This window comes from Microtus oregoni, unplaced genomic scaffold (genome assembly GCF_018167655.1).
Source record: "Microtus oregoni isolate MIOR12 unplaced genomic scaffold, Mior012 000048F_ref0000485, whole genome shotgun sequence".
In the NCBI taxonomy this organism is placed as follows: Eukaryota; Metazoa; Chordata; class Mammalia; order Rodentia; family Cricetidae; genus Microtus; species Microtus oregoni.
Window position 1 is genome coordinate 1,143,120 of NW_024543222.1, and position 12,626 is coordinate 1,155,745.

Sequence of the window (12,626 nt, forward strand, 5' to 3'; positions counted from 1 at the left end):
TCTCTTTTTGTGGTGTTGTGAGTTTTCCTGAGGCTGAGCTGCATGGTTGTAACAGCTGGACTGGAGCCATCTTTGCTTCCTTCCTAGTGACCGTGAGGGGGTGGGTTCCTTTTCTTGGGTCTTCCCTACAAGGGATAGCTCAATGTTTGAGAGCACATTCTGTTCTTCCAGAGGATCAGCGTTTGGGTCCCAGCATCCAGTCAGGAGGTTCATGGCTGCTTCTAAGTCCAGCCCCAGGAGATCTGATTCCCTCTTGTGGTCTCTGAGGGCACTACACTCTTCTGGCACCCATCCCCCCCCACCCCCCACCCCCCCCACCATTAATTTAAAAACAAAATTCTCCTGGGTGATTCCTAGTGGGAAGACATTCTGCTTAGTCCCTATGGATACATAGGCCCTGCCCACCCTTTGATGGCAGCTGGGCCTGCCGGGCACATACCCTGGGGCCTGTTTCTGAGGGTTAACTTACTGGGCAGGCTATGTGGCTGCCCCAGGATGGGGGAGCAGTATCAGTTCAATACCATGCTTTCTGAGTGGCTGCCTGCTCCATGTTGGCTGGAACCTGCCTGATGCCATCTGCAGACCTTTCTGGGAACGGCCTCCAGAAGCAGGTGAGAGACAACAGTTTCTGTCCTGGGCCCCTCCACTTGAAGCTCACAGATTTTCTAGGTAATATTCCCCGGCACGAAGTGCGGTATGGGGAGCCAGACTTTGATCTCTGGGGGCCTCTAAGAACAGGACCAGAAGGGCAGTGGGAACTGGGCCAAGGGGGATGGGTGGGCTCTCAGGGTAGAAGAACCTCGAGGGGCAGACATTGTTGGCTCAGGGAGCAGAGACAGGTGAACCAGGTGGTGGGGATGGGCCTAGCTAGCAGTCACCGGCTATGAAAGCTTGGGTCACCTGATCACACAGAGAGAAACAGTTGGTCTGTGGGGGCAGGGCTGCGCCATCTCAAATTTGGGGCTGGGTACATTCAGTCACCCCCATGACTGTCCCAGGGACAAGCCAGTTTGATTGCAGGGCCAGGCTCTCTCACTTTCTCCTGAAGCATATGATTCCCACTGGGCAAGACAGATCAATGGTCCCGACAGGCCATAGGACTAGAAATTAAAAGGCCTTGAGCAGGCAGCCTCGCTCTTCCGGGAAGGCAGCCCAGAGCCAGAGAGCACCCCAGAGCCCTGCTCACCCCTCCGTTCTAATCCCCCTGACCACAAAGCCCCAGCTTCCATGATGTGGGCCTCAGACTGAAAGCTGTGGTTAGGGGCAAGAGGAAGATGGTTGTTCTAGAAACAGCACCCAGCAACCTGGAGCACGGAGTTTGATCTGTTTGTTTTCAGACTGGCAATGTCCCTTGAGAGTGCAGGTCCCCCAGTCCAGGCATTGCATGCATGGTGCTTGCCTTTTACTTTGATCTTCTAGATTAGCATAGTAGCCAGGTCTAGTCCAACCCTTTGGGAACCGTCTAGACCCTTTGCTGACCTTTGGAGTTGAGTGCCAGGGACCCCACTGTTATACCTGGGCCTCATCATGCGGGCCCCAGAGGGGCTGCTCTCTGCCCAGCCTCTCTCCCTTTCCAGGATTAGAGATGCCAGACCTCGGACCCTATGCTAGGCTCCCTTTCTCTGGGTTGGGGGAGGCTGAGAACTATAATTTACACTCTTCTGATTTCAGGCCATAGGAATATTTAAGGGCACGCATTGTCAGTGGGAACAAGTATAGCACCCTCTCCGTGTCCTGTGCCGGGGTAGGCCTCCTTGCTCCCTTTGCTGTGATTCTCAGGAAGGCAAGGCATGAAACTCCAGGCCTGTTAAGGGTCTTCCCTAGCGGCCAGTTAGGAGGCGCGGGCATAGCAGACTGGCTGGAGAGGTGTGGGGGAGGGGACATTCATTCCTGCCGCTCAGAGACCAAGTCTTTCTAGGGACCCCTGGGTAGAGCAAAAGAAACCAATTCCAACGGGATGGGGGTGCAGGGGTCCTGCTAAGTGTCGCTAGGGCTGACTCACATTGAGGTCGCTCAGAGGAAGGGAAGGAGGGAGGGGAGGTGGGACCCCGGGGAGGGGAGGGGGCGGCGCTCGAAAGAACCCAGCTGCCACTGGGCTCTAGGGTACCCTGCAAGTCGTACCACCCTACGCATCCCTGTTATACGAGACTGGCGCTGGGACTCCAGGGCTCCTGTGGCCACATTCCGTTAGCTCTTGGCCCTCCCTGCCCCGCTGCCTTCCCTAGCCGTGCTACCGCCGGAGCCCCCTCCCTCCCTCGCAGAGCTGCGCGCTCTCCCTGTGCCGCCACCACCACCGCCACCGCCGCCGCGTGCTCCTGCTGCCTTCTCGCTCCAGCCGAGCCAGCCAGAGGAACGGGGTGGGGGGGGGGGGGGAGGAGAGAGAGAGAGAGAGAGAGAGAGAGAGAGAGAGAGAGAGAGAGTCGGCGAGGCAAGCGGAGCGGGGACACGGAGCAGGAGCCGTTCCTCTAGAGCCAGCGGAAACCTCCTCGGACAGCAGCCGGGCACCAGCCTCAGCAGCTCTTGTGGACGCCGGAGACGCCGCCGCCGCCACCACCGTTCCAAGCCGGCCTCTCGCGTCCCTTGCCGCCGGCTTGCCGGGGCAGCGGGGATGCAGCTGGGGCATGGCCGCCGGGGCCCAGTCACCTGCCGCGGGGAGCGCTGAACCCGTGAGTAGCCAGACCCTGGGCTTCCACCTCGGTCACGACCATCTCGAGGAGGCGGCTGGGGCTGTGGGTACGGCCCAGGGAGGGGCGCGCGGGACCCCGCAGTGGGAGGCGGGGCCGGCGAGGACGCGGGGTTGTGGAGCGAGACAGGGGACAGACCTGAGGTCGCATGGGGAAAGGGTGGCGCCCTTGGGGGTCAAGGGTTCGCGTGCGAGGTCGGGGTTTCCGAGTTCTGCGGGGGCTGAGGTCGCGGCTCCAGGCTCAGCCGGGAAACCAGAGGGGAGATTTTGTGAATGGGAAGGCCCGAGGTCAGGCTCCATGGAGACACCGGGGAGTCCCGCGCGCTGCGTGGCCGTGGCGGCGGCGGCGGCGGCGGCACAATGCCCGGCTCTGGGAACTCCCAGACTAGGGGAAGCCGTGGCGCGCGGAGATCCCGGCCCGCGGGGCGCATCTGGGAGGCGGCCCCAACCCGCGCGGCTGGAAACGGGGCTGGCGACCCTGCTGCGCTGCGGCGTGAGACTCTTGCCACTCCTAGGCCAGGAAGGGCTGCTGGGGTCCAGCGGGAGGAGAACCGACCGAAGGACTAAGACACTAAGGAGTTGTGGGATGGCTAAGGTCTCCCTTGATTCCCTTGGGGGTACCAGGGCCCGCAGCGCCCCGGCGTGCGTGGAACTGAGCAGCGAGAGCGGATGGTGCGCAGGGCCCTCCAGCCCGCGAGCTGGGGGCGCTCGGGGCTGAGTCTTCCCAGTGGCAGCGTGAGCATGGATCTGAGGCTGCTGCTTGCTTCAGCGCAGCTACAGGGCTGGGACAGCCTGGCTAGGGAAGCCTTGCTAAGGTGGCCTGCACACCCCTTGCCCAAACTTTCTGAGTGGCCACAGAAGGCGGTGGGGTTTGCCTGGGGCTCTCCTCGGGAGAGTGGCGTCAGGGGTTGACTTCAGGTGGGCGCTCATTTGGGGGCTCTGTGGGGAAGCTTCGCTCTTATTCATTGACACGCATCCCCTCAGTGTCCTGGCTGATTTGGTCCCGCACCCAGTCTGTACCCGGAGCAAGGTACGGCCACCAGAGGGGCATTGAGACCCCTATTAGATAGCTGGAGCCGACCCAGGATCCTGGGTCTCACATGAGGTTGGGGGTTGGCTGTTACTGAAGCCCACTGACGTCGTCGTCGGCTTGTGTGTGTGTGTGTGTGTGTGTGTGTGTGTGTGTTGGGGAGAGCGCATCGAGGTGAGAAGAGTCCTGGATGGTAGAGGCACCTCCCAGCTCCCCCTTTTGGATTCTGCTTCTCAGAGGCACCTAATTATTTAATGGTCACTTTTAAAAAGGACGCCCGTGGCGTCTGTAGTCTCTTGATGCGCGTGAGAGACACCCACAGTGGAAGCTAAGGCTCGGGACTAAGGGATCCTTCCTTCTGGGCAAGTCCCTTCCTCCTCCAGCTGGAGGTGAAGTGCCTTCTGGTGCGCGCAGGGTCGTTAATTTTCTGTCACAAACGCTGGCTAGGCTGGGAACACCTCGGGACGCAGCGGGGAGGCTGGGGGCCCAGAGCGTCCGGGCAGGTATGGGGCTAATAAAGTAGGGTCTCAGGTAATGAGATCTTTCAGCAGAAACCAGCTTTAGTTTACTGGTCTGAAAAATAAAATGGGGGGGGGGGGGAGTACAAACATTACAGCAGAACGTGCTCATTAAGTGCGCGTCGCGGATCGGGGCGGATGTCTTAATCAGACCGAGCTGGTAACGGGGATATTACACTAATTAAAACCAGATCCTTCAGGTGAGCGACTATTGGGAAGGAGAAAGTTGCAGAGAAGGTGCCTGCTGATGGAAGCGGGGCGCTGGTGACTGCCAGGCGGCCAGGGCTGCTGCAGGGTGGGCGCATGGGGCAGGGGGTGCCTTCTCAGGACCCGACCCTCCATCTCCCGCGGGCAGGGAGCTCCCCTGGGCCCGGAGGGAGGACCGAACAGCCGCCTCCGCCCTCCGTGGGGACCAGAGGCCTCCCTGCGTGGGAGCTGAGCGCACTGCACACTCGGAGAAGCAGCGCTTAACCCCTCCTTTCCCGGCTAGACTTGGAGCTTCTGGAAATGCTGGGCTGTCCCCACGCGGATGACGGAGAGGGGGTAGATGGGGAGCCTACAAGAGACTAGAGAGCCGAGGCAGAGCTGCAGGGGGCACGTCAGGCCCCATCAGATGCTCCCAGGGAGGCAACTGAGTGCCAGGGGAGGGTGGGCCAGGTCGTGCAGGATGTTTGCACAGAGCCATTGAGGATTTCTGGTACAGAATCAATGTTTCTCACTGCTCTGCTCGCCTTTTCATTCCTGCCAATGAAAGAGAACCTGGACAATTACTCTGTGCTGTCCTCCTTGAGGCCTACGCCTAAGAGATACCTAAGTGTTCCTCTCCCCCGACCTCCTTCCCCCAGTCAGGTCGCCTAAGACATAGGAAGATGCCAAAGTCTAGGAAAGTCCCTATAGGTCGGGCCTCCAGCAATGTTATTTCTTTGCCTTCCCTGCAAAAGCTCCACGACCTCAGGCAGAGCCGCAGCTGGTCTGGGTGAGCGAAGGCCGACCTGCACGCAGCCGCGCAGAGGGCGGCAGCACCAAGGACAGGTCCAGGGCTTAGCTGCCCCTGTTCCACTCTCCTGCCACTTCTGCCTGTGTCCTAGGACCACTGAGACGGGGCATGCTGGTCCTCACCCTGCTTGGAGGGTAGAGGAGAAGACCCTGTGTCACCAGGGTCAGGGCAATCCAGGCCATCGCAGAGGTAATTACAGCAAGGAGGCCTCCTGGGAACCGTTCCCCAGTGTGCAGCCACTCAAGAGAGAAGGAAGGACTGGATGTCTGGGCATGAGCTGGTATCCTGTTCCCTTGCTGGGTAGCTTAGGCCCTGCTCCTCAGGGTAAGGGTCTGGTTGATTTGCCCTTCCCTCCCCCACAGTGCAGAACATGTTTTGGACCTGGAAAGACTGTGGAATTGAACAGGAAGGCTTGGTCCAGTAGAGCATCTGTCAAACATAGAAGTGTGTGTGTGTGTGTGTGTGTGTGTGTGTGTGTGTGTGTGTAGGGGAGACTATAGGGGGAACATGGATGACCAGTGACCAGGGAGGGGGATAACTGGGGCAGTAAGGGGAGGCGAATCTGTCGGTGGGCATGGATCAAGATTGAAATGTTATTTCTCAGTGACTGCGGCACGAGGCTCACCTCCCCCAGTCCATCGGTGAGCCAGTGAGGTTTGGTTGGTTGTCTCTCTGTGTTTATTTATCTTCTTCACTCCTGCCTGGTACTCTGTTATAAAGACAAATGGAGCCTGGCACGCAGCTGACGCACGGAGAGGAATTTTTTATTTTTAAACAAGTGAAGGGGGAGGGTGGAGACCATCTCCAAAGCTCCCCCCCCCCTTGCATGGAGCCGTTTCTGCCGGGGAGCCCGCCTTTCCCCCGCGTCCTCACCTGCTGCAGGTCTTCCTGCCTGCGTGGGCCCCAGCTTCGCAGACACCTCCCATTTGCACCAACATCTTTTTGATTAGCTGCCTACCACCCCTTATTCTCTAAAGCAGCCCGATATTTTCACAGGTTCATGAAACATTCAGGCAGCCTAAACATCTTGTTTTCTGCTGCCTCTCTGAAGTCTGCTGCTGTCTGAGGCGGCAGGGTCTCTTTTTTGATTTTTATATTCTGCTTCACTCTCCTTCCTCCAACCCTGGTTCTTGCTGGGTTGGGTGGATGCTTGTGGGATTTCCCGCCATGCCCATGGGAGTCAGGGTAGCTGCCAGTGGCGGGATGGGAGCGATCCCTAGGTGTATATAGAGCCTGCTCCGTGCCAGAGCCACTGCTAGAGGAGTAGCATTCTGGCAGGAACACCCAGGGACCCATTCTGACGTACCTGATAATCACGCTCTTCCGTGCCACGCTCTTAGTAAATTACCGTGTTATCACAGCTTCCCCAACACTCACTTGACACCAAAACATGCCTCAGAAGGTGACTTGAGATAATGAAGAGTATTAAGATCTGCTACTACATGTGAGATTGTTTCCTCTGGCAGCCTGGGGCAAGCTCAAGTGTGCGCGCGCACATACACACACGCACACACACACTGCGTTTGCACAGAGGTTGGACTCTAGAGGGAGAAGCTGAACTGGGAGGTCGCATGGCTTGGGAAAAGACAGGCTTTTCTTTTGCATTTGGGGTCTGTTCTAGCCTGCTTCTCCATTGCTGTGATGAAACTCTGACCACATGAGACTTGAAGAAGAGGTTTATTGCATCTTACAGATTATAGTCCACCACTGAGAGAAGTCATTCAGGAACTCAAGCAGAGACCGTGGAGGAATGCTTCCTCTGGCATGCTCCACTACTTTTCTTATACAGCCCAGAACTACCTGCTCAGGGCTGGCATCCCCAGCAGTGGGCTGGGTACTCCTAGATCAAGTAGCAATTAAGAAAATGTCCTACAGACACGCCTGATCTGGGCAGCTCTTCAATGGAGGTTCCCTCTTTCCAGGCGGCTCTAGGTTTACGTCAAGTTGAAGCTGGTGTTAATGATGCCATCATCTCCGAGTGTGCCTTCCGGTCGGATTCGGGTCCACAGTGTCTGTAGACATAAAGCCTCCATATCTGTGTTTTTCAAAAGCAAAGAGGAGCTCTGTGGGAGGGGCCTGGTCTCTGCAGGCCAAGGCTCTTGTGCCTCTTGGCTTCCCTGGCTGCATGTCATCTGGCTGCTGCTGGTTCCAGAGCTGAGGGGCAAGCTCTCCATACCCTCCTGCCTCCATCTGCCATTTCTCTTGATTGCTTGGCAAGGAGGCCATGGCACAGAGGCAGGAGAGAGAGAGGGGGAAGGGAACAAGGATGAGGTGGGCTGTTCCCCTCCACCTCCCCAACACACACTCCTGAAGAAAGGACCTGCAGACTACAGAAAACTTTTTGGGAGTAAAAATAGAAGAAAATCACCTTCCTTTGCTTCCGCTCTCCATTCCGCATGGTACATGGCCAGCTCCCACCTCCTCTGACTGAGAGAGCCCTCTGCTCCCCTTACTGTACCAACCCCTGGGAGGTCTTTAGTATCCTGTCCGGCCTGAGAGCAGAGGAGTCTCCATCACGGTTCTTTCTCGAGACCCCCTTAGTTGAGGCCAGAAAGCATTCCTACTAGAAGGAGACTATGCGTGTCTCGAGGTGCAGACAGAGGCCTGTCACCAGTCTGGGGGCCAGAAGCATGGTGGAGGGCTGCTGCCCTCCCTACTAGTTCCTCCACACGCGGTCTCCACTGGCTGCTGGGCTGCTGCCTGGGTAGGGGTGCTGCTCCTTCATACGCTGCTGGGCTGTGCCTGGAAGCCCACAGAGGGACCAGGTCATGAGAACTGTCAGCTGCAACCTCTATTAAATAATCTCCTATGGCTGCAATAAAACACCATGGCAAAGGCAACTTGTAGAAAGACGCGTTTTCTTGGAGTTAATGATGCTGGAGGGCTAAGGGTCCGTGATGGTGGAGCGAAGGCACGGAGGCAGGGGCAAGAAGCTGAGGGCGCACAACCTGGCCTGCAAGCAGGAAGCAGAGGGGGTCGTGAGACTCTCAAAATCCACCCTCAATGACATATTTCCTCGAAGAAGGGCACACATGTCACCAACCGGGGACCGAGTAATTAGATGTCCACGACTATTGGAGCATCTCACTGAAACCAGCACATAGCTCTTTTAGAAATCAGCCCGGTTTGCAGCTAAAGAGACTGCCTGTGTCCAGACAGGTGCCACTTCCAGTCCCTGTGGTTGTCCTTGGTGCAGCGGGGGACTGGGAGTTGAGATTACAAAGTGACCTCCTGTACCAGAGGTGGACCTAGGTGCCTTTTCTTCTCCAAGACACATGGTCTTGCTTTAAAACTTCCCTTCACTTAAACAAAGCCTAACATGTAACCTCACATTAGGGTCTTAGCCACTGGGCAGCCAGGACAGTGGTGCACAGACCTAAGATCCATTCAGATTTCTGTCTGTGAGCAGCTCAGACACCAAGGGCTGGGCTCCGCTCACTGAGGCCTCCTTGTCTTTGCCACCAGCTGAGATGGAAAGGTGAAGACAGAAGAAATGGTTGTTGTCCTCACTGTCTTAGGGGTGTCTTAGGGTTCCAAGAAAGCAACGGTTCAGGTGCTTGGCCTTGTGTGGCAGAAGTATTTTCTCTAAGGCAAGGAAGATGAGGGCAGACAAGCTGGCTGTTATCAAATGAGACTCTCTATAAATTCTACTGAAGCCCAAAGACATGAGCTTTACATGTGTTTAAAAAAAAAAAAAGATGGGATCAGGGGGCTGGAGTAATGGCTCAGTGGTAAAAAGCATTGGCTAATCTTCTAGAGGACCAGAGTTCAATTCCCAACACCTCCATGGTGGCTCATAGCCCCTGTAACTCCAGTTCCAGGGGATCCAGTGCCCTCTTCTGGCCTCTGAGGGCAGGCACTGTATACATAGAGTGCACAGCCATGTGCTGACAAACATACACATAAACATAAAATAATACGATAATTTTAAAAAGATGGATTCGGTTTGAAGCAAGATTTACATTTAGCCGTGATTTCTTGGGCTAGAGAGGTGGCTCAGCCGTGTGTACTGCTTTTATAGATGACCTGAGTTCAGTTCCCAGCACCCACATCAGACAGCCCACAACCGCCTGTACCTCCAGCTCCAGGGGCATCAGGCACCTCTGGACTTTATGGACATCCGCATCCACACACATATACCCACATATATGTACAAATTAAAATAAAACATGAAAAAAGTCATTTCTCACTCAATTCTAACAGTTCTGAGTTCAAATGAGTGGTTTGTTCACTGTGCTAGAGGGGAAAAAGGTCTGTATTTTTTTCTGGAATATTCTCCTTAGGAATTGAGTGCCAGGTAACACCCCAGGGTCTAAATTGAAGGGCCTGCTGGTGACTCCTGCCTCCCATCCCTCTTTCCTGTTGGTGCTTGTAGCTGTGAGAAGGACCTTGTCCCTATCAGAGACACATCAAGAGGACTTAAAAACGTATTATTTATTTTTTTTTGTCATGCTGGGGCTGGAGCCAGGGCCTTATACACGCCAGGCAAGTCCTCTGCCATAGAACCTCACCTCCAGCTGCTCAGGGTGACCTCCTACAGGTTCACAGGAGGTCAGCACACACTGTGCAATCCCAACGTTACCATCACCTTGAGATCTAAGGCGAGGGGGGGAGACTGAGTTTGGTGCTTTCTTCTCCACTAGTGTCCCAACTCATGCGCCGTCACTGCTAGCTTCCCGAAGGCTCGGGCAGGCTGAGGAGATGTTCAGTGGTCAAAGTGCTCGGTGTGCCAGTGTGAGGACGTGGGTTCAGATCCTCAGAACCCAAGTGGAATTCTGGGTGGGTATGGTTGTCTGCTGTAATTCCAGCCTTGAAAGGCAGAGGTAGCTGATCCTCAGAACAAGCTGACTGTCGAGACTAGCCATATTGGTGAGTTCTGGGTTTGATTGAGAGGCCCTGACTCAGCGAACGAGGTGGAAGGATGATCTCGATCGAGGATGGCTCCTGACATCAACCTCAGCCTACACATGACTTGTACCCACGCCCACACGTGTGCCCCTCCACATGCAAGCATGCACCCGTACACAGAAGCACCACACACACATGAAAATGGAAAAAGAAAAAATAGAAGCCCCTGTCCGTCACCTGGGACAGTCGGATGGACAATGCAAAAGAACACAGTCCTGGGAGAAGCAAAGGTGGGCGCAAACTATTTACAAGACCACAGAGCCTATGTGTGGGAGATGGTCCACACACCCGTGTTGTGCTGTCTGCAAGGACGGTGGGGCCCGAGCTGGCTTCTGGCTTCTGGTCCTGACTGGTTGGCTGCAGCCTGTTATGGTAGGGGACACAGGCTTGCTGGCTGCATCACCCAGGACAATCATTGCAGCTGCAGGTGCTCCACTGAGGCTCCGGGCCTGCCTGGTGTAGACCTCTGTATAGGTGACACCTGCTTGGGGGAGGTGGAAGGGGAGCAAGCATGGGCTGGGGTCCACGAGGGTCAGGGATGAGGGAGCTTCAGAACTGCTGCCTGGCTTTGAGATAATCCTATTTTCTTGTAGCTCCAGGTGATCTCACAGGTGCCGCACAGGTGATCTCACAGGTGCCGCACAGGTGATCTCACAGGTGCCCACACAGGTGCCCACACAGGTGCCCGCACAGGTGCCCGCACAGGTGTCCTCACAGGTGCCTGCACAGGTGACCTCACAGGTGACAGGACCTGGTTCAGCATCACAGTGATGCAGGGATGCCAGATGACCATTCCTTGCTATGCTGACCTGTGGGGTGGGGGGTGACCAGGTTAGAACCTGGCAGCTCATACTCAGGAGAACCTGTGGCTGGGTGGGAGACTGGGGTCCAGTCTAAAAATAACTGCATTCGGGGTCACAGTGCCCTGGGGGTCAGTGCCCGCTGGGTGTGCCTCCTGCCTCCCCTCCTGTTGGGAATCTGGGAAACCACACCTGGCACTAGTAGGACAGTAGGCGCTATGGCTTGTTATGTAGATGGGGTGCCTGTCACAGCCAGCTCGGAGAAGGACTGTCACAATCACCATCCCCACCATCTTGGATGCCTCTGTGCCTGTAACCGGCCACTAGGGCATTCCCTCCTGAGCTGAGAGAATACACCTCACCCCACCCGCAGCATGGAGATGTTTCTGGGGTCTCAGGACTCTGCACATGAAAAAGCAAAGTGTAGCTCTGAGAGACCCATTAGACATAAACAGAGAGTGGCCCCGCCTCCCTGAGATATCGACGCTCCCTCGCGGAGGAGATGCCATTAAGCTCAGCTGGTGGGGGGACTGATGCAGGGGCAGGCGAGGGGGAACCAGGCCCACAGGGGCTGCCTGCACAGGCTGCCGGCGCACTGCGGGTGGGCATGGGATCTCAAGCTTCCTCCCTGCGTTCTCTCTAAAGGCCTGTAATGGGGCCTCGAGGCGGTGCTATCCGAGGGTACATTAGTCAAGTGCTTTGGAATCTTAGCAGAAAAGAGAGGTACCGGAGGAACTTAAGGTGAGAATTACGGTTGTCAGTGGCGTAATATTGTAATCAACACTCCTTGACAGCCCACAAGGCAGCTCGCTTGATACCGAGACAGCTGCGTGCTTTCAGTGGTGCCCAGAAGACAGGGACAGGAGTTGGAGGGTGATGACGTGTTGGTTATGGGGGGTACTGTTCTTTCCCTGGCCTATAGAGTCTGAGAGGAACATCGGAGAGCTGTGTGCCAGCACGCACGTCTCACATCTTTCTTTCTCACCATGCATCTTATCTTAGGACACTTAGACAAATAGGGACTGGAGAGGTGGCTCAGCTGGTAAGGCACTTGCCTTGCAAGCATGAGGACCCAAGTTCAAACCCCAGAAAGCATGTAAGCGGCTGGCATGGTGGCAGGTGATTGTAATCCCAACAATGGGGAGGTGGAGACAGGAGGACCCTGGGAGCTCACTGGCCAGTCATTCTAGCCCAATTGGTGAAGTCCAGTCCAGTGAGAAACCCTGTTTGAAAGGGGGTGAGCAGCATTACAGAGGAGGACACCCCCACACCCGAAGTTGTCCTTGGAATTATGTATACTCATGTAAGTGCACAGATACACAACTAAATATTTTTTAAAATAAAGAACAACATCTGGTTCTTATCTGGGTTCTTTCATCCCAGCACGTGGGAGGCAGAGGCAGGCAGATCTCTGGGTGTTTGAGGCCAGCCTGGTCTACAGAGTGAGTTCCAGGACAGCTAGGTGGTAACACAAAGAAACCCTGTCTTGAAAAAAACAACGAACAACAAACTAAAAGAATCTACACGCTTTGACTGTGCACCATCCCCTGGCAGGCACTCTAGACGAGCTTGCCTTAAGTTAGAATGTCTGTCTAGTGGTGTCTGTGTGTTGATTGTATTGTAGATGCTGGCTTTGTCTTTCCTCCCTCATCCATGCTTGAGCAGCAGCTGATGTCGCAGGGGTGCCAGC

At 55.8% G+C, this 12,626-nt stretch overlaps 1 protein-coding gene across 5 annotated transcripts in view; it reads left to right on the forward strand.

Moving 5' to 3' along the window:
- Window positions 1–2,149: 2,149 nt before the first annotated feature.
- Rbfox3 (RNA binding fox-1 homolog 3) overlaps window positions 2,150–12,626 on the forward strand; it is a 424,557-nt gene continuing 414,080 nt past the window's right edge. For 2 of the 5 annotated variants that reach the window (XM_041635691.1, XM_041635694.1), the window contains exon 1: window positions 2,346–2,666. The gene's annotated coding sequence lies outside the window, so the exon portion shown is untranslated. Of the gene's footprint in view, window positions 2,667–12,626 lie in introns of all 5 variants that reach the window. The other 3 variants (XM_041635693.1, XM_041635689.1, XM_041635692.1) reach the window with 3 other exon arrangements.